Here is a 15,445-nt window from a genome sequence, read left to right as displayed (position 1 = left end):
ATGACCTTGGACAAGCCACTTAACTGCTTTGGACCTCAATTTCCTCATCTGTAAAGTGGGGATTATATAGCGGTTCTCCTTTCCTGTTAGACTGTGAGCCCCATGTGGGACAGGGAGCGTGCTTACCCTGGGAGCATAAAAAGGAAGAATTAAGGCAATAACAATAATAATAATAATAGGATTTGTTAAACACTATATGCCAAGCACTGTAATAGTACTCTCCCAAATGCTTAGTACAGTGCTCTGCACACAGTAAGTACTCAATAAATGCTCACTCTAGGTTTTAAGACTCTCCATCACCTTGCCCCCCTCCTACCTCTCCTCCCTTATCTCTTTCCACCGCCCACCCCGCACGCTCCACTCCGCTGCCGCCCGCCTCCTCACCGTCCCCCGTTCTCGCCCATCCCGCCGTCGACCCCCGGCCCACGTCCTCCCACGGTCCCGGAACGCCCTCCCTCCTCACCTCCGCCAAACTCATTCTCTTCCCCTCTTCAAAACCCTACTTACAGCTCACCTCCTCCAAGAGGCCTTCCCAGACTGAGCTCACCTTTTCCCCCTGCTCCCTCTACCGCGCCCTTCACCTCTCCTCAGCTCAGCCCTCTTTTCTCCCCTTTCCCTCTGCTCCTCTCCTTCTCCTTTCCCATCCCCTCAGCACCGTACTCGTCCGCTCAACTGTATACATTTTCATTACCCTATTTATTTTGTTCATGACATGTACATCACCTCGATTCTATTTATTTGCTATTGTTTTAATGAGATGTTCATCCCCTTGATCCTATTTATTGCTATTGTTCTTGACTGTCCGCCTCCCCCGATTAGACTGTAAGCCCGTTGAAGGGCAGGGACTGTCTCTATATCTGTTTCCGATTTGTACATTCCAAGGGCTTTAGTACAATGCTCTGCACATAGTAAGCGCTCAATAAATACTATTGAATGAATGAATGAATGAATGAATATGATTGAATTGAATTGAATAAGTAATTGAATACCATACTGGATAATCAGATGAGGCAGTCTCTGTCCTACATGGGGCTCACAGTCTAAGGGGGAGGTGAGAAAGGTACTGAATTCTCTGTTGACTGATGAGGAAACTAAAGCACAGAGAGGCTAAGTGACTTGCACAGCAGGGAGGTGTGGAGCTGGGATGAGAATACACGTCTCCCGACTCCCAGTCCTGGATTCTTGGCACTGGGCCATGCTCATTTTCTTATTCTGATTCTTCTTCAGCCAACTCTTTGCACATCACTGGTCTGTTGGTCGAAATGATTCCACTTGACACTCTGCTTTTTGCCTGCAGAGAGACAAGTATCCTAAGGTTAAGGTGATTAGAGCAATGATAAATAAATCCCTCCAGCCTCCCCTACCATCTGCATGCAAATTCAAAATCTCATGTTTTGGGGATTAAGCAATCAATGAAGTACATTTACTGAACACTTACTGTATGCAGAGCACTTTACTAAGAGCTTAGAAGAGGACAATAAAACATAGATGTTCCCTGCCCACATGGACTTCACAGTCTAGAGGGAGATGGGTTATGAATTTTAAAAATCTAGAACTCTTTGCATTTACTAGTCCCCTGTTGTCTCAAATATAGAGTCTTTTTCATTATTTGAATGCAGATTCTGTTGTGCTCCCATTCTGAAATAAAAAAGGAATTTATTTTCCAGCTTGGGTCAATTGCCTATGGCTAGCCAGATGCAATCTCGGAGAATTCACGTCGATAAGTGGAGAGAAGGCGTGTTTCCAAGAAAGCCCGCAGAGCAGGAGTAGGTCAGAAAATGGCTCTCTGCTGCTCTGCCAGGAGGCAGCAAATGATAACCCTTCGGAGGCGGTCCTGTTTGACCAACGGTCACCCCAGCCCTCATACGAGAACCACCTCCCTTAGTTCGTTGCCTTCTGGGAGGGAGTGGCACAGAACTTACTGTCCAAATTGGAAATGTTATCTAATCATTCTGAAAATCTCCGGGACACTCTCGGCCCCTCCGGAAAATCGCCGAGAATCCTCTCCCCTTTCTTGACGGAGTTTAGTTCCCTCTCCTCCTGAGCCCGGGAGGCTTGGTCTGGGTTCGTCTCGCACAATAATAATAATAACTATGGTACTTGATAAGCGCTTACTATGCGCTGAAGCACCCTTCTAAGCACCGGGGTAGATATGAGTTAATCGGGTTGGACACAGTCCCTGTCCCACATGGGGCTCACGCTCTTATCCCCATTTTTACAGATGAGATGACTGAGGCACAGAGAAGGTAAGTGAATTGCCCAAGGTCACACAATAGACAAGCAGTGGAGCCGGAACTAGAACCCATGTCCTTCTGACTCCCAGGCCCATGTTTTATCCATTAAACCATGCCACTGCTTCATCCCCAGTTTGAGGTGGCTACAGTGTCTCCCTGTGTGGGAAACAGGGGAGTGTAATATTCCCTGGGTGGAAGGACCCTCTCCAACATCTCACTCAGCAGCCTCCAAATCGTTTATCCAGACAAACACTTGCTCCCTGAGCCATGAGGGGAGAGAGTTCAACTATTTGTTTTTCCACTAGATTGTAAACCGCCACTGGATTGCGAGCTCCTTGAAGGCAGTAATCACGTCTACCAATTCTACTGTATTGTTCTTTCCCGAGAGCTGAGTTCAGCACGCCTCATAATCAATCACTGGTTTTTTTTGAGATCTTACTGTGTGAAGAGCCCTAGACTAAGCACTGGGAAGAATACAATACTCAATCAAGGGAATTCACTGGGCACTTTCGTGTGCAGAGCACTTTACCAAGTGCTGGGGAGAGTACAATATAAGAGAGTTGGTAGAAACATTCCCTGCCCGGTAGAATTGGTAGACAACTTTCCCTACTCACAAGGACCTTACCGTCTAAGGGTGGGGGAGACAGACATTAATGTAAATAAATAAATTACCAATAGGTATAAATGTACTGTGGAACTGAGGGTAAGGTGACTATCAAGTGCTGAAATAATAATAATAATAATAATGATGGTATTTGTTAAACACTTACTTTGTGTCAAGCACTGTTCTAAACTCCCAAGTGCATACCGCGAATTCTCACTGAACATTACTGATTGAATTTCCCAGCCATGAGAAACAGCATGGCCCAGAGGAAAGAGCCTGGGTCTGGGAGTCAGAAGCTCAAGGGTTCGATTCCCTTCTCTGCCACTTGTCTGCTGTGTGATCTCGGGCAAGTCACTTAACATCGCCATGCCTCAGTCTCTTCACTGGCAAAATGGAGATAGGGACTGAGTCCATCTTGCTTAGCTTGTACCCCAGGGCTGAATTCAGTGACCGGCACATAAGTAAGCTCTTAAATACCACCAAAAATAAAAAAATCCACAAGAGTCTTGCCGCAGAGAGCCCTGTGTTTCTCACCCAGCCTGTCAGGCACCTGTGGGGTGAATGCAAGTCATCTATTGCACATTCCCTGCCCACAATGAGCTTACAGTCTAGAAAGGGCCACAGACATTAATATAAATAAATCGCAGATACAATACATTACAGCTGTAATAAATAAATTACAAATTAAATCCAGTGTTCTGCACACAATAAGGGCTCAATAAATACCACTGATTGAAGTCAAACTCTACTGTTTGCTCATCCTAGGTCTCTTCTGGGTTCCTGTAACAATAGAGGGAGGAGGAATTAAGCTAGACACTAGTTTGCTGGATTTTCAGTGGCAGTCTGAACAAAGAAGAAATTAGAGTCCTGAGCTTCTTTTTTGTCCAGTGCTCTAGAAAAAAAAAAAAAAGGAACTCCAGGGGAGATGATTAATTAGCTAACATCCATAAGACATTCTGAGCTACTTTAAGAGAAAGGTGCTCCATAAACAGGAGGTATTATTTCTTGAGGTTCCTGAACAGCCTACGATAGCACTTTTCTGATTCTGGAATCGATAGAGAATGAGGTAGTCAATTCTTAGCACAAAGGTAAACTTGGATCAAAGACAGCTGGGGAAAATGGTTTGTACGCAAAGGGACTGAAGGTTAATTAAGTGCTCTCGGCAGAAGAGATTGGATGAAGAGGAAAGATTGCCTTAGTCAGGGAAGGCCTCTTGGAAGAGATGTGCCTTCAATAAGATCTTGAAGGGGGAGAGAATCACTGTCTGCAGGATTTGAGACCAGAGGTGGATGTGGGCTAGAGGAGGTGAGATCAACTGAGATCAGGTACGATGAGGAGGTGAGATCAACGAGATCAGGTACAATGAGGAGGTGAGATCAACGAGATGAGGTACAATGAGGTGGTTAGCATTAGAGGAACAAAGTGTGCGGGCTGGGTTGTAGAAGGAGAGTAGGGAGATGAGGTAGGAGGGGGCAAGGTGACTGACTGCTTTAAAGCCAATGGTGACGAGTTCTTGTTTGATGCAGAGATGGATGGGCAACCACTGGAGTGTCTTGAAGAGTGGGGAAGCATGGTCTGAACCTTTTTTGAAGGAAAATGATCAGGGCAGCAGGGTAAACTGTGGACTGGAGTGGGGAGAGACGGGAGGCAGGGAGGTCAGCAAGGAGGCTGATACGATAATCAAGGCGGGTTAGGATATGTGCTCATATTAATATGGAAGCAGTTTGGATGGAGTGGAAGGGATGGGTTTTAGCCATTTTTAACCCCTGACAGCAATCTCCTGCTCCAACCCCTGTAACAGGGCCTAGAACCAATCCCTGCTCCAGCCTCTGCCTTAGCCCCTTTAAACAATCACCCAGTTGCACAGGATGCTTCCCAGAGCAGATCCAGGCAGAGACCCCGGAAGGAAGGGAAGTACAGCATCTCCCAGGGGGCCCCCTTCCCACTTTTTAAGGGTGGTCCCCACCCTGAAAAGACCCAACAAGATTCAGAGGAGACTGAATTAAGCTGAAGATCTGTTGTTGCTTCTTTGTTGAGGACTGTTAATTTGGCCCTCAGGACTTCAGATCGAAAGCCCCCGTTATCCAATAGAGACCCTGAAATGACCTTGCAATACTTTTGTCATTCAGTCATTCATTCAATCGTGTTTACTGAGCGCTTACTGTGTGCAGAACACTGTACTAAACGCTTGGGAGAGCACAATAGAACAATAAACATACATTCCCTGTCCACAATGAGCTTACAGTCTAGAAGCAGCGTGGCTCAGTGGAAAGAGCCCGGGCTTCGGAGTCAGAGGTCATGGGTTCGACTCCCGGCTCTGCCACTTGTCAGCTGTGTGACTGTGGGCGAGTCACTTCACTTCTCCGTGCCTCAGTTACCTCATCTGGAAAATGGAGATTAACTGTGAGCTTCACGTGGGACAGCCTGATTCCCCCGTCTCTACCCCAGCACTTAGAACAGTGCTCTGCACATAGTAAGCGCTTAACAAATACCAACATTATTATTATTATCATTAGAGGTGGGGAGATGGACATCAATACAAATAAGTAAATTACAGATATGTACATAAGTGCTGTGGGGCTGGGGGGTGGAGAGAAGAGCAAGTCAGGGTGATGCACAAGGGAGTGGGAGAAGAGGAAGGGGGGGGCTTAGTCAGGGAGGAGATGGGCCTTCAATAAGGCTTTGAAGAGCTGGAGAAGAATTGTCCTCAGAGTTCTTTTGTCTTCAGAGCACCTTCTACTAACCGATTAAGGTCCTTGACTGAGTATCTCCAGTGGCCCTTCTAGGCTGCAAGCTGGTTATACTGGTTATACTGTACTCTCCCAAGTGCTCAATGCGGTGCTCTGCACGCAGTAAGTGCTCTATCAACACCATTGATTGATTGACCGACCGGTCCCCCCGTGGCTGAAGGGACAGTCCCATCCAAGCACAGAGGTGGAAACTAGAATACTTTCCTCTACTGCCATAGCTTCTCGAAATGCTAATTATAATAGTAGCTGTGGTGTTTTTGCAGTGCTTACTATATACAGAGCACTGTACTAAGTGCTGGAGTAGATATGAGCTAAACACATCGGACCCCGTCCCTGTCCCACATGGGCTTCCCAGTTTTAGAGCATGGAAGAACAAGCATTTAATCCCCACTTTACAAATGAGGAAACTGGGGCACAGAGAAGTGACTCAAAATAATAATAATTTTGGTATTTGTTAAATGCTTATTATATGCTAGGCACTGTGCTGAGTGTTGGGGTAGATGCAGTTTCAACAGCCGATCTCCCTCCTATTTAATAATGATAATTATAATAATAATATTGGTTTTTGTTAAGTGCTTACTATGTATCAAGCACTGTTCTCAGTACTGGAGCAGTTTCAAGCCAGTCAGGTTGGACATAGATGCAGAGGCTGAACGATAATAATAATGTTGGTATTTGTTAAGCGCTTACTATGTGCAGAGCACTGTTCTAAGCTCTGGGGGAGATACAGGGTAATCGGGTCGTCCCACGTGAGGCTCACAGTTAATCCCCATTTTCCAGATGAGGTAACTGAGGCCCAGAGAAGTGAAGTGACTCGCCCACAGTCACGCAGCTGACAAGTGGCAGAGCCGGGAGTCGAACCCATGGCCTCTGACTCCGAAGCCCAGGCTCTTTCCACTGAGCCATGCTGAAGTGACTTGCCCAAGGTCAAGCTGTAGACCAGTGACAAAGCTGGGATGAGAACCAGGTCCTCTGACTCCCAGGCCTGGGCTCTTTCCACTAGGCCACACGGCTTGTGAAGAACTGAAGGGAAAATGTCTGAGGCGGGGGAAGAGGGAATGGGGCATGGCTGCCCTGAGAAGCGAACAGCTGGCCTGGGGAAATCTCAATATTGGAGCAGGGAGGGGAGGAAGAGACTTCAGAAAGCAGTCCGGGGAGGTGGCTGCCCAGGATAGCTTTGAACTCCAGCTCATCATTATTTTATGCGCCGACTCTCCTTTGTGCCCGAGGATGGAGGAAGGGACTTGCCTTTAGTATCTGCCATACAGGCTCCCGTTCTCATTGCTGGAGCGAGGTTTCAAACAGCAAGCCAAGAGGGTCCATTAAAAAATCCCTTCTACCTATGGGCCCCAAAAAAGCAGCGCTTATTAGAAATGCCCCCTCCCAGCCCTTTGGAGCCGTTTACAAGCCACTGGTTTTTATAATTATCATCCTCATTATGATTGATAATCATAATTGTTGTGGTATTCGTTATGTTCTTACTCTGTGCCGAGCACTAGGCCAAGTGCTGGGATAGATGCAAGATAATTATGTCTTGTCTTTTGCCGTCGAGTCGTTTCCGGACCACAGTGACACCACGGACACATCTCTCCCAGAACGCCATCTGCAATCGTTCTGGTAGTGGGTCCAGTGAGTTTTCTTGGGAAAAATACAGAGGGGGTTTACCATCGCCTCCTTCCGCGTAGTAAACTCAAGTCTCCTCTCTTGACTCTCTCCCATGCCGCTGCTGCCCAGCACGGGAGAGTTTTGACTTGTAGCTGATTGCCTTCCACTCGCTAGCCACTGGCCAAGCTAGGGATGGAATGGACTGGCCTCTGCTCGACTCTCCCTCCCATAGCCGAGACTGGTAGAATACTGGAAACTCTCCAGGTGTCACCCTGAGAGGGGATGATGGTCTCTTCCTCTAGACCATAATCTCGTCGTGGGCAAGAAATGTGTCTGTTATATTGTTCTCTCTCAAGAATTAGTGCAGTGCTCGGCATACAATAAGTGTTCAATAAATATGACTGACTGACTGACAGACTGAATGAATGAATGAATGAATGAATGAAGATAATCAGGTCAGGCACAGTCCCTGATGGACATGGGGTTCTCAGTATCAGGGAGAAGGAGAACCGTTATTTAGTCCCCATTTAGCAGATAAGGAAACTGAGGCTCAGAGAAGTTAAATGACTTGTTCAAGCTGCTTTGCTTGAGAGGGGAGGCAAGGGAAAGTAGAGAGAGAGAGGCACAGCAGTGGGAGAATGGAGGAGGAAGAATGCTGGGGGTGGTGGGTAAGTAGGAGAGGGGTAAAGGAGTGTTAAGAGAGTAGAGGAGAGGAGAGAGGAGTGAGGGACGGGGGGGGGGGAAGGAAGACAAATGTGAGGAACTAATTGTGTCCAGGTTAGGCCTCTCCAAGATCTTAACATCACAGGGTGGGCAGGGGGAGAGGAGGCAAACTGATTTCCCAACAGAGCGGCTCCCCCTCGCCCTCCACCTCCAAGAGGCTGCTGGCCAAATCCATCTGGGTTCTCCGGCATCAGAGAGAGAAATGTTTCCGGGTTTGACCGTCTTCCGAGACTCACTAGCCGCCCGTCGCCCATCCCGCCTCTGGCCCGGCCCCAGCCCGGGCCCCTGTCCCGGTCCCATCCCCTCCCAGCCTCTGGGACTGGGGGCTTCTCCTCTCTCAATTTTGAGCTTTCCTCATCTTAACTTCCCGGGAAGGTGGGGAAAGGAGGGAAAGGGGGAGAGGGAGTACTGTTCGTGCCCAAGTGCTTAGTACAGTATTACACACAGATCCTCTAAGAGGCCTTCCCAGACTAAGCCCCACTTTTCGTCATCTCCCACTCCCTTCTACGTCATCCTGACACGCTCCCTTTGCTCTTCCCTCCTCTCCCTGCCCCACAACACTTAGGTATATATCTGTCATTTTATTTATTTATATTGATGTCTGTTTAACTGGATTGATGTCTGCCTCCCCACTCCCGCAAAGGTGTGAGCTTGTGGTGAGCAGGGATTGTCACTTTTTATTGCTGTATTGTTCTTTCTCAAGGACTTAGTACAGTGTTCTGCTCATAGTAAGCACTTGACAAATACGATTGATTGAACGACTGAAGACACAAAATAAGTGCTCAAAAAATTTGATCGATCGACTGAGAGATGAGGAGAAATGGGGGAGAGGGAGGAGAGAGAGGAAATGAGGGAGGGAAGGAGAAGAGGAAGGGGAGGTGGAGAGGAGAGAGGGGATGATGGGAGAGAGGGAGAGATGGATGGAGAGAGAGAAGGAGGGAAAGAGATGTGGAAGGAGAGAGAGAGGGAAGGAGGAAGGGAGAAAGGGAGAGAGAGAGGAAGAGACGGAGGGAAGGGAGGAAGGGAAAGATGGGGGGGGCAGAAGGGAGGGAGAGATAGAGGTAAGGAAGGGAGAGAGAGAGAGATGGAGGAAGAGGGAGGAATAGAGAACGGGCGGGAGAAAGGACAGGGAGGAGGTAGAAAGGGGATGGGCAGAGAGAGGGGTGATTGGGCACGTCCTCTCAGTCCCAGTGGAGCAGTCCCTGCCCACGCCCGGCCACCCTCCGCCTGACACTGTCAGATAGGAATTGGGGCAGGGATGCTGCGGCCAGCCTGCCTAGGCAGGCCGGATTGAGGCTGGCCGGATCCAACAATAACTGTGGAATTTGTAAACCAGCCCTCATTCTGTGCCAAGCCCAGATACAATGCGATCAGATGGGACACGGTCCCTGTCCCACACGGAGCTCACAGTCTAAGGGGAAGGGAGAACAGATATTTAATCCCCATTTTAAAGATGAGGAAACCGAGGCCCAGGGAAGTTAAGTGCCTTGCCTAGGGTCGCACGGTAGGCAACGGCCGGGACAGGGATTAGAACACAGAATTCATTCATTCATTCCATCGTGCTTATTGAGCGCTTACCGCATGCAAAGCACTGGAGTGCTTGGGAGAGTACAATTTAACAATTAACAGACACATTCCCTGCCCGTGACGAGTTTACAGTCTCGAGGGGGAAACACAGAACACAGAAGCAGCGTGATCTAGTGGAAAGAGCACGGGTTTGGGAGTCAGAAGAACTGTGTTCCAATCCCAGCTCTGCCAATTGGTTGCTGTGTGACCTCGGGTAAGTCACTTAACTTCTCTGGGCCTCGGTTCTCCTGCTCCCCTCCTTCTTAGACTTTGAGCCCCGTGAGGGACGGGGACTGCCTTGTCTCATGCTGTCGAGTCGTTTCCAATCCATAGCGACTCTATGGACGTCTCTCCATCTCTCCCCATCTCCATCGGCAACCGTTCCGGTAGTGGATCGGAAGAGTTTTCTCGGTAAAAATCCGGAAGTGGTTTCCCATCACCTCCTTCCGCGCTGTCAACTCGAGTCTCCACCCTCGACTCTGTCCCGTGTGGCTGCTGCCCAGCACAGGTGATCTAACTTAATGAACTCGAATCTACCCCAGTGCTTAGGACAGTGTTTGGCACGTAGCAAGCGCTCAACAGATACCATAAAAAAGCCACCTAACGGCCAGGCCTCTGCCCTTTAAACTGGGTCACGCTGCATCTGGGTTGGGGTTGGGCCTGGGCTGGGCTTGGGCAGAGGCTGGAGATCTGGGACCCCGGGAGAGAGGAGGAGGTCCACAGCTTAATCGGACCAATTATTGCTGCTGCGCTGCCTGGAAGGAAACTCTAAATACATTAGCGGGATGGTAAAGCTTTTAAGGCTTTCTCGGGATAGAGTGCCCGGCTAATGAGAGGTTAATTCTGTTTCGAGGGAGGCTGAGCCGGTTTCCGGAGATAAGTGGACAGGAAGCACATCCCACCCCCGGCCTCGGGCGAGCAGACCCCCAAAAGATTTCTGCACCTGCTCCCGGCCCCTCGTCCCTCCCGGCCCCTCCCCTCGTCGGCCGGGCCCTGCTCAGTCCTGCATCCCCAGACCTCGCCCCCAAATCCTTGTCCCATTTTCGCCCCCCAGCCCAAATCCTGGCCCAGCCCGTGCCAGTCCTCTGTGGTCATCACAGGTGTAAGTGGGCCTGGAGTGGGGTAGGTCGGCGTGGGGTCAGATCAGGAAGGAGAGAGGGAGGGAGGGAGGGAGGGAGGAGGAAAAGCAAGAGGAGAAGGAAGAGAAGGGAAAGGAGGAGGAAAAGGAGGAGAAGGAGAAAGAGGAGGAGGAGAAGGAGGGAGAGGAGATAGAGGAGAAGGAAAAGGAGAAAGAGGAGGAGGAGGAGGAGGAGGAGGGAGAGGAGATAGAGGAGAAGGAAAAGGAGAAAGAGGAGGAGGACGGGAAGGGGAAAGAGGAGGAGGAGGAGGACTGAGAAGGTGATGAGGATGGTCATAAGGAAGAGGAGAAGAGGACATGGAGAGGGAGAAGGAAAGGGAGAAGGAGGACAAGGAGGAGGGCACAGATGGAAAGGGAGTCAAGGTCCGAAGGGATGGGCAAATGGTGTGAAGGTGGGCCTCGGGGTTTCTCCAGCCAGGCTGAAACATTAATGCTATCCTGGACCAGGATGGACCTTTCTGTTTCCTTCTTGCTCCAGCGCCTCCGATTTTTCCCTTTGCCCTCTACAAAAGCAGAAGCGGCGTGGCTCTGTGGATAGAGCACGGGCTTGGGAGTCAGAGGCCATGGGTTCTAATTCCGGCTCCGCCACACCTCAACTGTGTGACTTTGGGCAAGTCACTTCACTTCGCTGGGCCTCAGTGACCTCATCTGTAAAATGGGGATGAAGACTGTGAGCCCCACGTAAGGCATCCCGATTACCTCCTATCTACCCCAGGGCTTAGAAGAGTGTTTGGCACGTAGTAAGCGCTTAACAAAGACCAGCATCGTCGTCACCGAAACCCCGCCGAGCTCACCGGACCCGGGCCAGGCCGGGTTCGCATCGCCCAGAGGATCGGCAGCTTCCCCTCCCCATCCCCCGCCCCCAAACCGGCCGGTTGGTCAACCGCTCTCATTTCAAGACCCTGGTGACAAGATCCACCTTGCAGTTTAAAGGTGAAAATTAGCATTTTCCTCCAGGCGATCGTGCCCCGCGCCAATAGCAAAGGGTGGATTGTTAGGCCCTTAAATCTTGAACTGTCAAAAGCTACAAAAAGAGGCTCCTAAGAGCCTCGGAGAGGAGAGGGGGAGGTCGGATTTTCTTGGGGGGTTTTTTCCTGCGAAAAGTCCCATTTCGTGAAATTGGAGGTTTGCGATGATTGGAGCGCCCTCTCTTGTCCCGGAGCCCTAGAAAACTCCAGGGAACTTTGTCAAAGGGGAAAGGAGGAAATCCGCCAAGATTGCCCACTGGTCACTCCTTCCGTCGTATTTATTGAGCGCCTACTGTGTGCAGAGCACTGTCCTAAGCGCTTGGAAAGCGCAGTCCAGCAACAGAGACCATCCCCACCCAACAACGGGCTCACAGTCTAGAAGACGGGGCTCCCAGCCTAGTATCGAGCGCTTGGGAGAGGACAATACAACAAATAAACAGATAAATTCCCTACCCACGACTCAGAGCCCCTCCCACCCCTGAGATGATCCGGTTGGTTTTCCTTAATGTGGTCCTTTTAGGACAGGTAATTATCCACACCGATTGGTCATCTGCTTTGCAAAGTATGTCCTGGATTAAAGGCTTAATTTCCGGCAACTCAATCCATCAGTGGTATCAATTGAGCGTCTACTCTGCGAGGAGCATGTAACGCGCAGCTCGTGTAACAGTTCACTAAACCATAGGTTCTTTCCAAAGACTTTCTTTTTTTTTTTTCCCGCTTTAATAGCATCGATAAACGGCATTAACAGATAGTGTCATAATTGATACCCAAAATCACGTCTCCAGGCAGTACTCAAGCTGTTATTATACCATATTATAAAAACACGCAATAGTCGAATTATATCTTGGTTAGTGAAAGTTATGTTTACTGTTTGAGTCATACCCCTCTAATTATGCAATGAAAAGTTGCCATACGAGAACATGAAGGCCCCTTCTGCATTAAGGAATGTGTCTGCAAGTAATAACTTAGATGTTGTTTGAAACTGAATGATAAAAACAAACCTCCCATATTATTCAATCTAGTTGATGTAAAAAAAAATGCACGATGTAAAAAAAAAAAAGCAACAGCCTCAAGATTGCCACCCTCAGATTAGAGACACTCTGAGCCCTTTAGACGGGATTTTTTTTTTGGGGGGGGGTAGAATTTTGAAGGTTAACTTGTAAAAAACGTAAGGATTTCTTGGCCATCTGAAGTAGAAATGCACTTACTTGAAGGGGAGAGGTAGTGAAAGTGGATTCCGGCGTTGGAGCAATTCATGGAGATAAGATACCACTTCACACCTACTGATAACAAAATTGGATCCTATTATCTGACCCACCACAGGCTTCCCGCTTTTCTTTTCTCTAGACTCCCTGCATGCCCGATGGGCAAAATATCCCTTTTCGGGGGCGACTAAACCGCCTTAACCTGGGAAAAAAAAAAAAAAAAGGGATTTAGCTGAATGTCTGTGTGGCCAGTTTGGCGAATTTGCATAGGGTGCAGAAAAGTTTAATGAGGCCATTAAATAAACCATTGCATGATTACTAGCCCTTTGTGCATGACTTAGGTCTATCCATTAATCTATAAAATAACTCCAAATGGAATGTATTAAAGTGAATCCACTGTGGCTATATACAAAGTAAATACTTTAGAAGCAGCATGGCCTAGTGGATAGAGCACAGTCAGAAGGTCCTGAAGTGTAACCCCTGCTCTGCCACTTGCCCGCTGTGTTACCTTGGGCAAACCCTTTCACTTCTCTGGGCCTCAGTTACCTCATCTCTAAATGGGGATTGGGTCTGTGAGCCCCACCTGGAATACGAACTGTGTCCAACCAGATTAGCTCGTATCCACCCCAGCGCTTAGTAGAGTACCCGGAACATAGTAAGCGCTTAACAAACACCATGATGTTATTATTATCCTCACAGCAGTTAGCACCACTTAGCTGTGTGGCTTTGGGCAAGTCACTTCACTATGCCTCAGTTGCCTCATCTGTAAAATGGGGATTAAGTCTGTGAGCCCCCCCCCCCCGTGGGATTACCTGATTACCTTGCATCTACCCCAGCGTTTAGAACAGTGCGTGGCACATAGTGAGCGCTTAACAAATACTATTATTATTACTATTATTAGTGTCCGGCACAGAGTAAGGGCCTAACAAATACTATTAAAAAAATACACAATCTCTACACATAAACTCTCCCTGTCAAATTAAAAGGACCGGAAACATTTTAAATAGAAAAGTCGCCCACACTTCTCCCCCACCCCCGAAGTAGTGAGATCCCAGTTTCCTCCGGGAAATTAAACGCTCTCAGGAAATTCCTCCTGGCGCCCACCAACGTGGCCTAATGGATAGAGCTCGGGCCTGAGAGTCAGCAGGACCTGGGTTCTAATCTCGACTCTACCACCTGTCTGCTGTGTGACCTCGGGCAAGTCACTTTACTTCTCTGGGCCTCAGTTCCCTCATCTGTAAAATGGGGATTAAGGCTGTGAGCCCCATGAGGAACAGGGGCTAGGTCCAATCTGCCAAACTCGTTTCTACTCTGGCGCTTAGTCCAGTTGCTGGCACATAATAAGCGCCTAGTAAAGACCATAAAAACCCCTCGCAATGCGCATCACATTCTGCTTCAGACAGCACATGTGGCGCTTCAAACCTTTCTAAAGCAAGGCCAGGGTTGGCTGCGTGGAGGAGGAGGAGGAGGAAAAGAGGAGAAGAGGAAGAGGAGAATAATAATAACTATAATTATGGGTATTTGTTAGTGCTTACACTGTTCTAAGCACTGGGGTAGATGCCAGGTAATCAGGTTGTCCCACGTAGGGCTCACAGGCTTAATCCCCATTTCACAGATGAGGGAACTGAGGCACGGGGAAGTTAAGTGGCTTGCCCAAGCCACACGGCAGACAAGTGGCAGAGTCGGGATTAGAAGCCTCGACCTCTGACTCCCAAGCCAGGGCTCTTTCCATCAAACCACGCTGCTTCTTGAGGAGGAGGAGGAGGAGGAGGAGGAGGAGGAGGAGGAGGAGGAGGAAGAGAAGAAGAGGAGAGGAGAGGAGAGGAGAGGAGAGGAGAGGAGAGGAGAGGAGAGGAGAGGAGAGGAGAGGAGAGGAGAGGAGAGGAGAGGAGAGGAGAGGAGAGGAGAGGAGAGGAGAGGAGAGGAGAGGAGAGAAGAGAAGAGAAGAGAAGAGAAGAGAAGAGAAGAGAAGAGAAGAGAAGAGAAGAAGAGAAGAGAAGAGAAGAGAAAGAGAAGAAAGGAAAGACAGAGGAGGAGGAGAAAGAGGAGGAGAAGGAGGAATAGAAGGAGGAATAGAAGGAGGAGGAGGAGGAGGAGGAGGAGGAGGAGGAGGAGGAGGAGGAGGGTCGGGGCGGTGGTTGGGGCGGGGTCCCGGGACGGGCGGGGGCGGGGGCGGCGCTTGCGGCCGTCCGCCAGGGGGCGAGCTGGGGCCCGGGCGGCGGCGGCGGCGGGGGGGAGGGGGGAGGGGGCGGGCCCGGCCCGGGGGCCAATGGGCCAATGGGCAGCGGGCTCGGGGCGGGGCCGGCCGGCGATTGGCGGCTGGCGCGCCGGGGGGCGGGGCCGGGGGCGGGGCCGGGGGCGGGGCCGGGGGCGGGGGCGGGGCGGAGAGGGCGGCGGCGGCGGCGGCGGCGCGCACACAGGGGCGCAGCCCGGCGGGGCCCAGGAGGCGGCCCGGACCCCAGGCCATGCTCCCACACCCGCCCGGGCCCGGGACCCCAGGGGGCCGCCGCGCCCACGCCCTGCCCTGACCCCCGACGCGGACACCGCAGCCCGCGCGGCCCCCGGAGGAGGCTGCATCGGGGCCGGGGCGCCCATGCAGCAGCAGCAGCAGCAGCAGGAGCAGCAGGAGCAGCAGCAGGAACAGCAGCAGCA

At 50.2% G+C, this 15,445-nt stretch overlaps 1 non-coding gene across 1 annotated transcript; it reads right to left on the bottom strand.

The window, feature by feature from the left end:
* Positions 1 to 7,337: 7,337 nt before the first annotated feature.
* LOC114816139 lies at positions 7,338 to 7,475 on the bottom strand. The gene has a single exon (XR_003763926.1). It is a non-coding gene; the product is annotated as a small nucleolar RNA SNORA7 (small nucleolar RNA).
* Positions 7,476 to 15,445: the final 7,970 nt, after the last annotated feature.

Source organism: Ornithorhynchus anatinus, chromosome 1 (genome assembly GCF_004115215.2).
Source record: "Ornithorhynchus anatinus isolate Pmale09 chromosome 1, mOrnAna1.pri.v4, whole genome shotgun sequence".
Taxonomy (NCBI): Eukaryota; Metazoa; Chordata; class Mammalia; order Monotremata; family Ornithorhynchidae; genus Ornithorhynchus; species Ornithorhynchus anatinus.
Note: the sequence above shows the minus strand (reverse complement) of the source record. Positions and strands in the feature narration are given on the sequence as shown.